Raw genomic sequence first — 18,418 nt, forward strand, 5'->3', positions numbered from 1 at the left:
AATCTTAACAGAAAGTATAAAAGCAGTAGCTCTTTTTGAGATGAGGAAGCTCATATTAGAGAGATGAAGGGACACAGCTAAGTAATGACACAGGAATAGATGAGAAACAAATACAGAATTTTGGAGACCAATTTAGAGTCTGTTGAAACCAGTCAGCCAAGAGGTGATGAGAAATAGAATGGAAGCAGTGGTAATAGCATTCGCAAGCAGGAGACACGCCTGGGATTTCAAGGAGGTAGACTTGCCAGGATATGATGGTTAATTAAACATGGGACTCTGGAGTAGGAGGAAGCTTTGGCATAGTTCACTGAATGGGTGATGATTCATGGATCATGATCACCAACTGCAAATGGGAGTTCAACATTGTTACTCCATCCTACTAACTTTCCGTAAACTGGACTATGAGCCAACATCCCTTCACAAAAAACTATAAAAGTATCAAATTTATCTTCCTGCTAATAAAATTCAGACCTAACTACATCTTCATTCATATTGTTCTTCCCTCCCCCTATCTTAATAGAGATAGAGATCATGTTTCTCCTCCTATAAGGACATCCCTTTATCTTTTCATTCCCTCTGGCCTTTTCAGAACATTACACTATTAGTCATTATTTCTTACATCACTAATACCATGTCACTAAACTAATAAACTATTTTTAGTCATCATAGTAATTGGATTTACTGAGGCAGTTCAAATTATTTACCTTTTTGTGTGAACATCTTTATTTTCAAAGAATCATGAGTTGAGCAATAATATGTAAAGGCTCATTAAAGAAATACAAATGAGTAAAATGAAACTGTTATTTTAAAGTTAACATTTAAATTAAAAAGAAAGCAGTGGAAAACGCCTGCTAAATTTCAATTACATTTTTTGAATGATAGTCTTAATTAAGATTCTGAGAGAGGTTAGAAAATTTACATTTCCTCTTTCTGTAAATTATCTAAGGTTGTTGTTTCCATGGTCGTTCTTTGCCTACTAATGTGTATTTTTTTTATCATAGTAATACTCTATATCCATATTGAATAAATGGTATAATTGTGGATGAGAAAACAAAAACAAAAAATCAACAACATTTCTTCCTCTCATCAAATCCCACTCCTTAAAGCCACTCTTTTTAACTTTTCCTTTTTTCCTTGATGAGGTTCATATATAATGCTAGAAAATATCGATATTTCTTCTTTAATCAAGTTAAAGAAATCATCAATGTGGTTAAGAAAGCTCGTACAAAGAGTATAAGATAAAGAGAAATGAGCTTAGGAACAAACCTTAAGTAATATGAATTGCATTAAAGGAAGGGTAATAAATGCAAATCCTACAAAGATAATGATAAGAAGCCAGAGTTAATAGGAAAAAACAGTGTTGTAGAGTCAAGGAAGCCATGGAAATGCGTGTTTAAATGAGGAGAGATGGGAGCGCAGCTCAAGATGGTGCACTGGGTGCCTGTATTGGGTGCCTGTCACCCTCTGAGACCTTCGGAGACAAAGCCATGTCATGGGTGAGGATGCTGAAGGAGAGGAAGCAGTTCACTAACAAATAAGACATTTTGGTAAACAGGTTCTGGAAAAATAAGGATGTGAGTTAAAGGATTAAACAGGTAGAGAAACTAAAACTTAGAATAAAGTTTGAGGGATCTAAGGAGTTTAAAGGGCTAAAGACCATGTGCCCAGTGGAAGCCTGAAGAAGTTCTGAAATCAAAGTCAGCCAAGGGTGGACATAAAAATGAGACTGAACAGAGAGGGATTGAAGGTATGTATGTTGAACATCTACTTCAGTGAAATATTGGAATCCCTTTTTCTACATGCAAAAAGACCAAAGGGTTGTCTCTTAACAACATGGATGCACTTTTTATGGACAGCTGGAGTTCTTAATGAGAACAATGGCCTACAGGCAAAAGCTTTTTCAGCAGATGGGTGTCCACAGCCTGACAGCCAGTTCCTTGCTCCCATATCAAAGCCAAGAGGATTGCCCTGGCCCATGTGCTCAGTTGGTTGGAGCATCCTCCGGTACACCCAAAGGTGGTGGGTTTGATTCCAAATCAAGGTGAGGATTTAAAAAAAAAAGCTGAGGGGACTTTCAACACACTGTACCCAGCCTTCTCCTCACCCCACCTTTAAAGGGAACCAATTCTACATACAGGGGAACCATGACCACTTCCAAACTTCTCATACTTAACATTTATATACAATTCTAAGTTAACACTTTCTATTTAAGAATTACTTAACTGTTGAGTGGTTACAGAATTTATACCAGGATAATGTGTGAAAAAAAGAAACTTTTTAATATGCTAAAAAAAGGCTTCTATTAGACTGGAATCATTTTTTTAAAATAAAAAAAACTTCCATATCACTATTTGATCTCTCTTTTTAAAAAAATTGAAAAGTATGTTCAAAAGGACACACTCCTGAATGTTTTCCCAAGTAGATGGCATATATTAGACATTATGTCTAAGATAAAAATTGAATACGATTGTGGATGAATCCATTTATTGCACCACGGTTGGCTGGAATTCCTGGTGGGTTTTACAAACCTCTCCGTGCAGAGACAGGCATCAGAGTAGATATTTCTGCAGACTTGGCAAACACCTCTGCAGGGGTTTGAATATAAAAATTACACTTAATCTGCTGTGACCATAGAGTTAGCTATAAAAGTCATTTCAAGAACATTGTGTTTTTATACTTCTCTGAAAAAAAACGAAAAAAACAATAGTCATTTCTAAAAATAGTGGAGGCTATATATTTAGGCAAATTATTTCCTCTCAAGTACAAAGAAAATTTTACTTTAAAACTATTATGAAATGTCTTGGATTCTCTTAAAGCAAAGCTGGACACAAAATTTGCTTGTAAGTAGTTTTGTTGTGTTTTTTTTTCCCCAAAATTTATCCCAGAAAGCAGGAATGTGGGCTGGAGTGGGGGTGAGGAGTGAAGCAGTGGAAAGGTGGGCTGCATCATGGAGATGACCACTTCTACAGGCAGCTGGAGCTTGAGCCCACAGGGCCAGAGCCTTACAAAATGCACTCAGAATAGGTCCGTGGAGGACTTATCCATGGGCATTCATCTCCCATTCCAGGAAGGTGGCTCCAAAGGCAGTTGATTTCTGTGCACTTGCATGTGCCCTCAAGTTGCAGTCCTGTGAAACAGGTGGCACCTGCACAGAGCTGGTGGCAGTGGCAGTTGCAGGAGTGGATATGTGGGCCAAGATTTTTTTAACTGGCCCACAATAAAGGTCTAAACATAGATGAGGAAGCTTTAGAAGACTGAAGTGCGTGAGTGACATGATCAGAATTTCCTCTGCTGACGCTGTGGAAAATTATCCTCACACACTCACTCGAGTAAATTGCATACCTACTATGTGTCCAATAATTTTTTTATATAGTGGAGGTACAGCAGAGGGGAAAACAAATATAATAACCATCCTTATGCAATTTACAATATAATACAAGGAGGATATGTCCCTGAATACTGAATATAACACTGCATCCTAGGATCTGCCTGCCTTCATTCAGTGCCCCATGAGGCCATCTCATATATCATTGCAATAAAAAACAAATTTAAAATCTATCTCCAAAAACATTTATACAGATTTTTACTAATAGTGTGGAGAGTAACGAATGAGGTGCTGGCATTACGCATAACACAGCAACATTTATTAAACACATCACTCTAACCACATCTCTCTTTAACCAAGCTTTCATATCTCTGCCTCAACATACCTCTGCCTTTCCCACACAACACTGTGGCCTCTATTTTCCCTTTAGGGTCTCACTCTCTGTATTAAATATGGCAATTTCATACTTTCATTTGAGTCCCTAGCCCAATTCTGAAAAAAAAAATTTAGCTTATTTTATTTTATTTAATCAACAATTATGTTTTATTACTACATGTGAGGCATTGTCTGAAAAACTTTACAAGTATTAGAATGAAAAGATGGAAAATATACACAAGCAGATATTTTAAAAAGAAGTTGAAGTTCTATTCATATCATACAGGATATTAAATGAATTTCTAAAAATAGGAATGGCCACCACATTCTGATAATAGGTTTAATTCTTCAAGAAAATATAACAGAGCATCTTCCCACAACCCACTATGTACTGGACCAGGCCCCCCATTCCTCTTTCCATCCAGATGGGATCTTCTCTTATAAGATCCCTCTCTTTCCTGGAGCACATTCTCTCAACACCCTTCTTTAAAGTGGCTCTATAGTAGTACAGAGAGGGTAATAAAAACAAGTAATGAAAGAAAAAACAAAACCAGAACCAGCCCCTGTTCGCTTTTCCCATCCCTGGAGTTGGATAGCAAAGAAGAAAAAAATCATTGAAGAAGCAACTTGAGAAAGCGAAAGGGAATACATTTAGAATGCATGCAGAAAGATTGCCTTTGTTAGAGAATTTATCAGTTGTCACAGTGGGGAGATAAATTGCTATTTGGTGGTGAAAAGTCTAATGACGTGTTGTTGTCTTTTAATGAACTACAAGCAAAGTCATCAACTGAGAATGTACATATATGTAAACAACAGGTTTCTTTTTAAGGCAAGAAGTGTATTAACAAGGAAATTGTATACATAATTACCTACTTACATAATCAATGAATTAACTCCATTAATTTACTAGTGAGTAATGCAGGTCCTAGGAGCCATGGAAAAATATTCGAAAATGTCATGCCTTGAAGAATGTGGTAGGCTGAGTAGTGGTCCGCAAGATGTACATAGCCTAATTCCCAGAAACTTTGAACGTTAACGTATATGGTAAAGGGACCTTGCAGATGTGATTAAGGACACCCAGGATTAGTTTGGATTATGTGGCTAATTAGAGTCAGCCCTAAATATAGAAACAAGTGTCCTTACAAGAGGGATGCAGAGCAAGATTTTATTACAGAGGAGAAGAAGGCAATGTGATGATGGAAGTAGAGATTAGAGTGATAAGCTTGAAGATGGAGGAAGGGGACCTGAGCTAAAGAATGTAACAAATGCAGCAACAGAAGATGTAAAGGCAAGGGATGGGTTTTCTCTAGAGCAGTGACTCTCAACCTTCCTAATGCTGCGACCCTTTAATACAGTTCCTCATGTTGTGGTGACCCCCAATTTCATTGTTACAAATTGAACATAATTAAAGCATAGTGATTAATCACAAAAACAATATGTAATTATATATGTGTTTTCCAAAGGTCTTTGGGGACCCCTGTGAAAGGGTCATTCGACCCCCAAAGGGGTTGCGACCCACAGGTTGAGAACCGCTGCTCTAGAGCCTCTCAGAGGGAAGGTGGCCTTGCCCTCAAGAGAGGCCACCTTGAGGGAGGCCAAGTGAAACTGATTTGAACTTCTGGACCTCAGAACTGTAAGAAATAACTGCATGTCATTTTATACTACCACGTTTGTGGTATTTTATTACAGTAATCATGAAAAAATTAATACAAAGAGCAAACAAAAATTTGGGGCACATTTTTTCTTACTCATCTTGTGAATATTTGTCGTTATTCGAGTAGTGTGTTGGGACTGGCTTTTTCCTTCTCCCAAGAGTTGATTATGTTCATCTCTTCACCTCTTGGTAGCTTCAGATCAGTCTTCACAGGGAGTATTTACAACATAAAGCATCAAAGGCTACACATCAGGGTTCCTATCCACCTCCAACCCCAGAGAACTGGTGGTTAAACTGCATTCTGATAGTAATTCAGCACCTAAAATCACAGCCACTGAGTCAAAAATAACATTTGATGGAATAAGCATCAATTTACATGTACCTTTGTTCCACCCCAATTCTCTCTGGCTGCTTTGCACCAGATAAAAGCACAGACTGAATGAATTCTGTGTTAATCTGTTTCTGATCCCTGAAATTTGTTCTGGCACTCAAGCAGTATGATGCAGCAAAGTCACTCTTATTTCCTGACCAGTGTGGTTATCACAAAGAAATATGACAATTGGAATGGCTTTGGGTATTTATTTTTCCATTTTCTCTTCTAAGTTTTGCTCCTTATGTGTTGAATATCCTGCTCTAAACCCAGGAGACTTTTTCTTCTAATCTTTGTTCAGAATTTTCAATTTATGCATCGTTTCAAGGGGACTTCAAAAGCTGGTGACAATAACACTCCTACTCAAGTCTATATAACTATTCAAAAGAAGCTGAATAAATCAAGATTTCATGTCAAAATTTGCAGGAATATAGAAACTTACTTGGCTTTTATTAATCTTTTATTTATTTTGCTCTGTGTCTCTCTCAGAAGCTTATCATGTTGACGGGTTACAAATTAAATAAAAACACCAAAAAATCATTGGCTCATTTTTGAATAAGATAAATACTTTGCTTGCTCAGCTGTCCTTGACAGTCATTCCATACAGTTCAATTTCTCCTCAAACAGACTTATAAAAGCAATTTGCACTTCTATCCATAGAGACAACAATTATTATCAAGAAAAACAATGTGCATTATTTCATCAACTCTCTCAGTATGTCTTTAAAACTTTGTAGATTTAATAAGTGCTTACAAATAAGATAAATTTCCTAAAAATGTATCTACTTTAGGCCCTTTCCTGGTTTCTAACATGAAAGCTTGTTATTGTTATTTAGGGGGAAAAATCCCAAAGGATATCAATTTTTGATAACTGGCTTTGTAATAGTGAATATATAATTCTGAACATAAACATGAATTTTGAGTTATTTTTTGTAAGGGTAGAAAATATATGTTCTGTTATTCCAGTCTGACTGTCCTATTGTCAGACTAATCTAAACTGTCTTTGTTGCTATATTTCATTTCTTCATTTAATAATCTGCAATCTGGCATTCAGCCTCACTGCACTGCTCAGGGTGTTTCCTCAAAATCAGTCAAGTATCTGTTAATCAAATATATCAGCACTTTCTCAGCCTTCATCATGTTTTACCTGTTTGCAATCTGTTTAAACATAAGAATATTTTCTTTTCTTGACATACTGGAACAGTTTCATCTGTACCTTCTACTGTCTCTTCTCAGTGAACCCTTAAGTCAGTCATTCCATTTCACTGGCCATCTGGATGTGTCCATTCATCCATTTTTCTGTCTTGCTTATATGTTCCAGAAAGGATTTAAGGAGGCTTATCCTTCTAAACGTAGGTGTTTCTCCAGGATTCTGCTCCCGAGACTCATCTAAACTATTTTTCTTTAGGGGGGCACTTCTGTTTCTGTCTCCAATTTAGAATTTTCCCAGAACTTCTCCAGCTGATACCTGTATAGTTAGTAAGATCACCTTTCTTCTAAACATCAAACAGAAATGTTTCTGGATCAGTTAGCATCCTCCTAATATTCTGACTACTTACATATTCCATAGGGTTGGCTTGGAATTCTACATCTCCAATGTCATTCTCATCCATCCTCCCCTTTCTATTTCAGACTACAGCGCTCTTTACCTCTTGTCTAAATCAGTGGCTTTTAACTGCATTTTTCTACAATTCACTCTTTATGCGCACTTTCTAGAGTATTGCCACATTCCAGGCTGTAGAAGAAAGTAGAGGCTGCAGTTGCAGTGGCAGTGAGCTAGCTGAAAGACCATCTCCTTCACCCTCAATCAAGAAGGCTTACAGTAAAGTTCGTGAGAGTGGCATCATTACAGAGATTTAAACTAGAATCTATTTTCATTAATTTTGTTTAAAGTAAATTGGTTACAAAGTTAGTTTTATCCTCGAACAAGAAACAACCTGTCTGTAATTAAATTTATTCACTTGGACATAAGGATAGCATGGATACTCATCTCATAGGGTTATTGTGGGGATTCAATGCATTAATACATACAAAGCTATTAGAACAGGGCCAGTTACACAGTCAGCTTTAGTAAAGGTTAGCTATTAACACAGTATTTATAACTCAATTCCCACTTTTCACTAGTGTATGGGGTCATTACAGTTAAGAACTACTTTCCAAGATCGTTTCTATGATTGTAGTGTTTGTTTTGCTATTGTTTATTGTGTAAATTCAACTCCTCTGTCTACAATTGAGGATTTCACAAGGGCTGGGGGACAGGTTATAGCCTTGGAAGTAGTTTTATATTTAATCACTTCTCTTCAGTCACTTTTCATTCAAAATTTACCCCAGAATTTTCTGAGTCCATTCCTTTTGTTCTCATTCTTTCTTCTTGAGATGCCCTCTGAACTCCTAGCTCTGTCTGCAAGTATTTGAATGGCATCTATTGGTTAGTTACAATAAACAGGAATAAAATCTGCCATATAATAAGTATAGTTTGAATTTTATTATAAAAGCATTTTTATGTTTGTCCATTTTGAAATTCATCTGCCACTTTGATATTATTAATCCATGCAACCATGTAATATCTTTATAGAAATTATATTTTCCAGATTGATATTTCACTACTTAGTAGAGCTCAGTTCACCTGAAAGCTTAGAGATTTTATTATTCCCATATTAAAATACTTCCCACATTAAGATACATTCCAAAATAATCAATAAATGCCACCACCAACTCAACCCATGAGGACTATTCTGTTTTGCCAACATGCTTCCCATACCTAGGTATTTCACTAGTTACGACAAGACATCATCCCTCCACATTACATCAATTCACTGTTTTTCCTTTGTGGGTTTTTTTTTTAATAACATTGAATACTAAAATTTCTCAAAAGCATTTGAAAGTCTATAAAATAATATCTAATAGACCAGCATTTAATAGTGTGATCCTCAAACACTTGCATGAGAATAATCTAGGATGCTTGTAAAAGATGGAAATATTGAGGTATACCCAAGATCTACCCAATCAGAATCTCTGGACCAATCCTAGAAATCAGCATTTTTACCTACAAAAACGTTGTAAGGTGAACAAATTCTCCATAAATTTGTTCTCTTTTTGAGACCCAGGAGTGTCACTGTTCCCCTCCCTCCCCAAAGGACACCAGCAGTCCTCTTCCATCTGAAAGTACAAGAGATAATTAAATCTACATTAGCTCTCTCATCCCTAAGAAGAGAGAGCCCTGCTTCTCCCAGGTCCCCTGAACTGTACTAAGCCAGCAGACTGTGTAGTTGTCTTTAATAATATCCATCAGCCTCTAAAGGCTGCATCCTTCAGGAAATTTCAAAAAATAAAATCCTAGCCCGTGGTCGGCAAACTGTGGCTCACAAGCCACATGCGGCTCTTTGGCCCCTTGAGTGTGGCTCTTCCTAAGCCTTAGGAGTACCCTAATTAAGTTAATAACAATGTACCTACCTATATAGTTTAAGTTTAAAAAATTTGGCTCTCAAAAGAAATTTCAATCGTTGTACTGTTGATATTTGGCTCTGTTGACTGATGAGTTTGCCAACCACTGTATTAGGGTTTTTCAAAATGCTGACACACACTGAGCTCAAAAGGTTCGCCATCACTGGTATAGACCTACTCTTTCCCCAGGAGGTCTCAGGAGAAACTGGGTCTTCAAGGGCACCACCGGACTCCTCTGGTGGGGCCGCTCTGTCCCTGGTATTTCTTCAGAGAGAAGATTGGGAGAAAGAGGTAGTTTAAGAACTGTGTGCAAGTTGACCTCACCTTATAAGTCCCAGGAATCTGCATTTTCCATGGCACTTCCCAGATATTTCATGCATTTAGTACAATCGAGAACCACTGCTCTAGTGATTACTTGCTACATATTGTGGGTGGTATTCTTTTGTGTGTGTGTTTTGTTTTTGTTGTTGTTGTTTTATTAGTGTTACATACCTCTTCGAATTTTTAAAGCTCTTCTTCAAAACAGACAGGATTTTCAAACAAAAGGTGAGTCATGTTGGGGAGAATCTTGCTACTAATTCAGATTCCTGTGTCTTTCCCTTAGATGTTCAGATTCAGTGGACATGAAGTTGCGTTAGAGATATTTGTTTTTGAGTGCATCCAGAAATGTTTATGTTCAGCCAGGTTAGGGAAGGTCTGGCATTTTATTTTATTTCAATAAGCCACTCTCAATCTTTCTATTATTAAGATGCCCATTTTTTTATGGTTACCAGTTTTCCTTACACTTTCCCTTCTTGCACTTCTGTTCTTAATATGATCTACCTGACTTTCTCTGAGCATCCAATAAAGTATTAAAAATAACCTTAAGTCTCCCTATGAATCATTTAAAATGACTTCCTTCCATTATTTTTCTCCTGAACTAATTCTCACATTTCATCTCAGTTAATTTTTCAAAAATTGAGTAACTCTATGGCAGATATTTTAAGGTTTCCCTTACCTTGCAAGGATATTGAATTTATATTCTTATTTATATCTGTCTTTATTAAATTATATTCTTATTTTGTGATCACTTTTATTATCTACTGCTAAAAATCACATCCAGGATATTGAGGGTTCTAAAACAATTTCTCTGGGAAGTAATTTGTAATATTTCGAGAAGTGTTTTTTCCACAGGTCACCCCAATGAAATATTTCACAAATTTGTCATAAAATAACAAGATTGATATTTTTTAAACAAATGTACTGAAACTCATGTATTTTAAAAAGTGTTGTGCTCTTCAAAGTAGACATACCAGGAGGCAATTTACTTATATCAATATAATCTTGCCATCATTCAAAATATTTTAAAACTCAATGATTCATCTTACTAGTTTATACCCCTTGTCTTTCAGTGCTGTGGAGGGGAGGTAGCAGCTGCATAGGTGGAAGGCTTGATAATGATTAATTAATGTTTTTCCTATGCACCAGGCACTGTGTTGAAAGCATTTCATAATTCTCTCATTTAGTCTTCACAACAAAACAGCATTTTGAGCTTGTATTTTTTTTTGTAGTCAAAGAATCTGCCAGTAAGACAAATAACATGTTCTCTTACCTATGTTTGTTTGACTCTAAAGAGTATACTCCTAAATGTTATATTTTATTGGTCAGTTCCCAGTGGGTTAAGGAACTCGCCCAAGATCATAGTTGGTGGAAGATATGGAACTGAAGCTCACTTGGAGAGAGTTTTTTTCCACTGCATCATTATGCTTTCCTTATGATATCAATGCCGAATTGGGGTCTTGGATTACTTTAACAATATCAGTTAAAATAAAATTTAAAAGGTGTGTTAAGATATGATCCTCTGTATAAATAGGAGGCCTAGTATAGAAACAATATTTACTTCTTCACAATTTCATCAGACTAGATGTTGTGAGGGTTTTTCTTTTTAATTTGTCCAAAAAAAGAGAGAGAGAGAGGAAGAGAGAACTTGTCAAATTTATGACAATAGAGAGTAAAGGGTAACCCATATAAGTAGAATTGGGCTTATGCTGATCTTTGGGAATGATAGCATCCATCTATAGAGAATATAAGTTTGCCTGCTTTATAATGTGTTAAGTATCTGTCAAAATATCTGTCAAGAGAATACATAGCCTAATTTTCTTAATAATTAGTAGGGTCTGGTTAATATTAAGTATGCCTTTTTCTTTAAATTCAGGTTTCTTTTAAAATGTCAGAGTGTTAAATAAATTAATTATAGAGAAAAATAAAATAAAGAATGAGCTTAATCTAGAATTCTAAAGAATATCCCTATAACTCATTGTTTTAAAAAATAAATTAAAGCCAACTTAAAGAAAGACTTGCTGTCATTCTGGCATCATGGTGATCAAATACACATGCTACAAATCTTATAATGATCAACATGCAAAAGACTCATCTGTATAAATAGCTGCCCTGCCACAGGTTGCTCAGTGCCACAGGCCCTTCAGACTTTGCCTTTGTTTAAACAAAGACATATTGACAAGAAGCTTTTAGACAATTCGAAATTCAGAAGTGTGTGAAAGCAGAAAACAAATTAAAAAGCAAACAGTGGGAACAACTTAGGGGTTCTGTCCTCAGAAATGGACTCTCAGGCAGATCTGTACAAAAGCCGCAGACCCACTGTCTACAACCTCTCTGCCCGCTGAGGCACAATTCTTATGCCACTCAGACTAAAATTCCACCATTGAAACATTCATTTAGGTGGGGATGTTCCCCGAAAGGGGATCTGGCCCTGAGCAAGTCTGCCTGGGGTTGGCCTGTAGTTTTCGGGCTCCGGCCTTCCTGCAGGGAAGATTTCACATACAAGTCCAGGTGATTTTGAGGGTATGTGAAACAAGGAAGGACTTAGGACAGAAGAATCTACAGGAGAGAGCCTCGGTGGGGCTGCTTTGCTCTCTAGAAATGTCATAGGAAAGAAATGAGCCCAGGTGGGGCTGCTTTAGCTCACTGGAAAGTCAGAGAAAAGGGTTTATTCCAGGACTGGACGAGCTGCCACTGCATTGTTCCTCTGGTTGCAAGTCTCCTGGGGTCCCTTGGAATTCAGGAGATGTAGCCTGTGGGGGAAGATGAGGAGGCAGGGAAAGAACCAGCAGTGCTCCCAGGAGGAAGAGCACTTGCTGGGTCATTGGTTTTGAGAGGTTTTAAAGGTTGGGAGATTAGAGGAGGTCTTAGGGGAGATTTCAATAGATTATTCATCAGCTGGAGCTGAAATACATGTGAGGCCCACATATTATCTCCAGGGACCTTCTCTATCTGGCTGTAAATTGCTGGGCCAGTTTGTTCAGCTCTCTGTCTCAGTTTCCCCATTCTACTTGCCAAGGAATTTTCCTAGCTTCTTACTATCCTGACTCAAAGAAGCATTATGTTTTCAAAGATGAAATGACACTGAGAAAATTGGAGGTCAGTAATTTTTACTTTAGTGTATATCAGTTCAACCATATTTTTTTTTTTGTTTTGAACATTTTACTGAGACAACTCCCCAAAGAGAAAGGAATGTGGATTATATGAGAAGAGAGTTGGATAGAATTGGAAGGAATATATATCCACTGGAAAAAAAAAAAAAAAATATATATATATATATATATATATATATATATATATATATATATTTTTTTTTTCAGGCAGAGAGCTTTTGAGCCAGATTTTTTGAAAGTCTGTATTTTGAAATCCTAGTTCTGCCTCATTTTTAACTAAGTGACCTACCTATTCTAAACCTTGGCTTCTTGATTCATACAACAGTGATTAAATGATCCTCAGTATGAATAGGAGGCCTATTGAATTTTTTAAACAAATGTACTGAAACTCATATATTTGAGTCATACAACAGTGATTACATTTACCTTAAGATTGTTATAAAGATTAGAACAATTATGCATGTAAAGAATCTAGCGAAGTTCACAGTTGTTTTGTGGTTTTTGGTTGTTTTGTGCTAGAGATTCAAGAACAATAACACATTCTTTGACCTTCGAAGAACTCATGGTATCATGGAGAAGACAGACAAGGTGGCAGTTCTGTTTAAAGGAGCCACATCACACTGCAAAGAGCAAAATAAGGAGGTATCATATGTCAGGGTGCAAAGAGGACAGGAATGAGCTCCACAAGTTTAGCAGGGGCTTTGCAAAGTGGAGTTGACGTTTGAGTGCAGTGTTGGAAAAAAAAGGAGCTTGTCAATTGCCCTAATTCTGGGCTGGCATTATAGACAGAGAGAAAACATAGGCAAAGGAACTAAGGAAGGAAGGTAAATAAAAAGAAGTGGGGTGGGGGGAGAAAACCTTTATCTTTCAAGTTTTTGTCTGAGGCTGACTCTGCATCTATAAAGAAAGCATACATAGCCCAGCCAGAGTGGCTCAGTGGTTGAGCATTGACCTATGAACCAGGAGGTCACGGTTTGATTCCCGGTCAAGCACATGCCTGGGTTGCGGGCTCGATCCCCAGTGTGGAGCCTGCAGGAGGCCAATCAATGATTGTCTCTCATCATTGATGCTGTATCTCTCTCACCCTCTCCTTACCTCTCTGAAATCAATAAAAATATATATTAAAAAAAGAAAGAAAGCATGTGTAGGGACGAGAGGGGATTCATTTTCACTGACTTACTGTAGAACACACGGCATACAATCCATTCCCTATTTAGCATGTGGGGAAGAGCATGGACTCTGCAGCCAGACTTTCTGTACTCAAATCCTGTCTGTAGCATTTAATAGCTACGACTTTTAATCAAGTTTTCAACCTTTTGTATTCAGTTTCCTCAGAGGTCAAATGGGGATAATTATTAGACCAATTCAAAGGGTTGTGAGGAATGTAGTCGACACATCTATAGGAGTTAGACAAGTACCTGTTATATAGTAAACCCCTTATAAACATTGAGTATTACTTTTATTATAATATTATCATTATACATAAAACAGAGATTAGTATATGACCTGAAATGTCAAAATAGGCCTCTAATTGTAATTTTAGGTTTTAATTTATCTCTACAACTTTAGAAATCTTATGAAAAGGTGACAAAAATAAGAGGGGAATGGTTTGTAACCCACAAAGATCATTCACAAATCCAATAACCAGCAATATTTAAAAAATGATAAAACTCAAAGACACAAGACCTTAAAAATTATATTTGCATATGTCATTAACTTGCTTATTTCCTAAAACTTTATTTTACTAAACCTACTTAAGCTTGTGGAATGGGTAGATTTGTCTAGCTAGATTTGCTCCTCAAATACTCTCAAACTTCAAATGAGAAGTAAAGAAAAATGTTTATCCAAACCAATCCAAGATAGTAGATCAAAATTTTAATAGAAAATTGAAATCAAATATTCAGTGAGATAAACTTATGGACAATGGAGGAATCCAGGCTGACCCAAACACTATCATGTAGCTAGATAGCAGTTAATTTATGTTCAGGCACTCCAGGTACAATGAATAAACTTCATTTCTTGATTGCTAGAAGCCACAATGTAAAGAAGAATATAGAGAAATAAACATAATTATAATTCAATGATATATGCACTAAAATAATGGTTTCAACTGGGAAAATAGAGAATAGAGTAAAATCGCCTTAGCTGGTTTGGCTCAGTGGATAATAGTGTCGACCCATGGACTGAAGGGTCTCAGGTTCGATTCCAGTAAAGGGCACATACCTTGATTGAAGCCTTAATCTCCAGCCGCAGTAGGGGTGCATGCAGCAACCCTACGTGTCTCTCTCATATCAATTCTTCTCTCTCTCTCTCTCTCTCTCTCTCTCTCTCTCTCTCTCTCTCTGTCTCTCCCCCTCCCTTCCACTTTCTCTAAAAATCAATGGAAAATTAACCTATGGTGAGGATTAACAAATTAAATAAATAAATAAATAAATAAATAAATAAATAAAAGAATAGAGTAAAATTAATTCACCTAAAATGGGGAGATGAAATTTGAGTATGATTTTGAAAGCTGAATGGTAGTTTATAAATAAAGAAAAACTTTAAGGAATTACAGAGAGAGGCAAAGCATGTGGTTGTAAAGTATTGTGTGGCTACAGTGTGAGATTTATAAGGAGTTGAGTCAGTAAATATGACTACCTACTGGGTAAGTTTCAAGTTATGAAAGGTTTTGAATGCAATGCTAAGGAATTCTGGTTTTATTTTCAAAACTATTGAGTAAACCGTCTTGTAAGCAGGAAATTAGCATTAAAAGTTTTATTATTGTTGTTTGTTGTCCTTTTTTAATTTAATTTTTAATTACAGTTTACATTTAATATTATTTTGTATTAGTTTCTGGAGACTGCATAGTGGTTAGACAATCATATACTTCAAAATGTGATCCCCTTGATATTTCAAGTACCTCTTGGCACCATACATAGCTTTGTTGTTTGTTTATTTGCTTGCTTACATTCAGGACAGTAACTCTAATACTAGTAGAAAGGAGAGACCAACAGATTAAAATGTTGATCTGGAGTCTGGAATATTTTTTTTGAAAAAAAGAATGGATTGATAATATCCCATAGCTCTATTCTTCAATTAACTAATGAAAGCCAAATGCAGATGATATAGGAAAATCCAGGTTTCTTTTCAAGCAGATAGAGTGAGGAGTTAAAACAGTACAAAGAGATGAATTTGCTTATAACAATGTGGGATTTCAAAAAGACAAGTTAGAAAACATCAGAAAGAAAGCTATACTAAAGGATAATTAGAAGTAGGATTGGGCTAGATAGGAGAGTTCAGATTTGATGATGATGGTTTGACCAGTAAGATAATTAGAATCGCTATACATAAATAACTATAAAATAAGGGAGAACATAATTAAGATCATTATAAGTAACACACCATGGTAATTTAGGAGTAGGTGACAAGATTTCTTGCTGAGGGAATTACAGAAGTTTTTTGTTTTTGTTTTTTTCTCCTGCTTCATCTTCAATATAATTTAAAGTTTATCGGTAAACTAAATTTTAGTGTGCATGGGATGATAATGTAATTTTAGATAAAAACCAACAGCATATGGGAAGGCTAGTGGCCAGTTAAGGATAAAGTATACTTTGAAAATAGCAGGCATTTCACTTACATAGAATATTGGGTGCATGAAGGGGAAGAGTTAGAAGTAAATTTGAAAAGATAATTTAGGTCTAGGATGCTGAAATCTTGGAGTGGAAAACTGAGAGATATAGATATTAGTAAATAAATAGACTCTCAGCATGCATTTCAGCAGTTGCAGTCAACTCTCTTGGAATAATCTCTCATATCCCTAGTTCAGTCTTATGTAGAGATGCTATTCTGTCTTGGTGACATACATATTTATATCAGTGACCTATTCAATGTCCTGACCTCCCAGTTTCTTCACCTCTTTGCTTCCCATGAAATTGTACTCTATCTTACCTTAACCACCCTCTCATTACATATGTAAAAGCCTGAATTTTGCCATCACCAATTATTCTGCCTTTACCAAAATCTCAGTTTTTAAGTAAACAACTTTCTGCCACAGGCTCCTTTCTGTCTAAATAATGTTGTCCAGCACTTTCCACTCAATTCTTGAATCTCTCAGACTCCCGATCCCTTTGATCAATCCACTATGTCATTGTCCATCACACCCTCATGTACTAAAGTGCCTTCCTTTTCTATCTTAGATTTCCTGGTAGCCCAGTATAAATATTCTCTGTGTATAGTCTCAACCCTGTACCTCCCCAATTTCTCTATCATATTCTACTCATTTGGCAGCTCTCTAATCCCAACCTCAGCCATTGTCCCATTCACTTCAGGGTTGTATCTATGAGGCTAACTGGATAAAAACACACACACATAATTTTGAACACAGATTTTGTCTTAAATTTATGATCTCATTTATTCTTCCAAGAACAAATATAGCATCTCATGATTTATTACATATGTATGTTCCCTTGCCTTTAAACATGACTAATGAACTCTTCTTGGCTGTTCTGTGGTGTGCATTGTATCCCATGCCCTCTTACCTAATTCAAGGACTTTCCTTCTGTAGTTATCTCTTCCCTCTCCCCCATCACTTGCTCACTTCATACTGAATGATTTTCATCAGTAAGTATATTAGAATATTTATCATTTAAAAGTAATCCTTTCTTGATTTCAACATCCACCTCCAGCTCGTATCTAATTTTCTCTGCTCTCATTGATAGCAAAACTTCTCCCAAGAGTTGTCTAAACTCTATCTCACATTTATTTTCTATTTCTTTTATATCTAATCCTAGGAGGCTTTAATGACCACTACTCCTGCCACCAGTGATCTCCACGTTGCCAAAGCTAATGAGCTGGATGAAAGGGAACCCAAATTAAAGTAATGACCATCAGAATAGCAGGGAAAGAATAGATGAGAAAGATTTTATAGAAAACAAATTAACAGAACTTGACTATTGATTATAGAGAAATGGAGATATTTTTTCACTTTATTCATTAAAAATGTTTTATTCTCATCTGAGCATATCACAATAACTTAAAACAAAATACAAAATTTTATGATACCATATTAGAAAAGTACCTTCAATTTTTCTGAAAATGAATAAATAATACAAGCATTAAAATGCACAAAAATAAAATATTCTCAGCTATGTCACCTATCACACATCTTCTACATAGTTGATGACAAATTGATTTATGAATTCAGTTATCCAATATTCTTGAACACTGACTTTGTACCAGGCACTGTTTGAAGATACAAGGGAACAAAAAATGTGGTGTTTGTTCTAATTTACCTTATGGATTAGAAGAGAAAACAGATATTAACAAAGGAATGCATGTGTAATCAGATTGAGGAACAATTATAATTGTAATTAGTTTTTTTTAAAAATATATATATTTTATTGATTTTTTACAGAGAGGAAAGGAGAGGGATAGAGAGTTAGAAACATCGATGAGAGAGAAACATAGATCAGCTGCCTCCTGCACACCCACTACTGGGGATGTGCCCACAACCAAGGTACATGCCCTTGACTGGAATTGAACCTGGGACTCTTCAGTCCGCAAGCTGATGCTCCATCCACTGAGCCAAACCAGTTAGGGCTCTAATTAGTTTTTTTTTTTTAAAGAAACAGTAATATAATATACTAGAGGCCCGGTGCACAAAAATTTGTGCACTCGGGGGGGAAGGGGGGGTCCCTCAGCCCGGCCTGTGCCCTCTCGCAGTCTGGGACCCCTCAGGAGATAATGACCTGCTGGCTTAGGCCTGCTCCTGGGTGGCAGAGGGCAGGCCCAATCCCTAGGTGCAGCCCCTGGTGGGGCTCAGAGCAGGGTTGATTGGGG

At 36.5% G+C, this 18,418-nt stretch overlaps 1 protein-coding gene across 1 annotated transcript in view; it reads left to right on the top strand.

The window, feature by feature from the left end:
* Nucleotides 1-18,418, top strand: part of CNTN5 (contactin 5) — a 643,923-nt gene that overhangs the window by 329,263 nt on the left and 296,242 nt on the right. The gene's annotated exons all lie outside the window — the stretch shown is intronic.

The sequence above is a fragment of the Myotis lucifugus genome, unplaced genomic scaffold, assembly GCF_000147115.1.
Source record: "Myotis lucifugus unplaced genomic scaffold, Myoluc2.0 scaffold_139, whole genome shotgun sequence".
Taxonomy (NCBI): Eukaryota; Metazoa; Chordata; class Mammalia; order Chiroptera; family Vespertilionidae; genus Myotis; species Myotis lucifugus.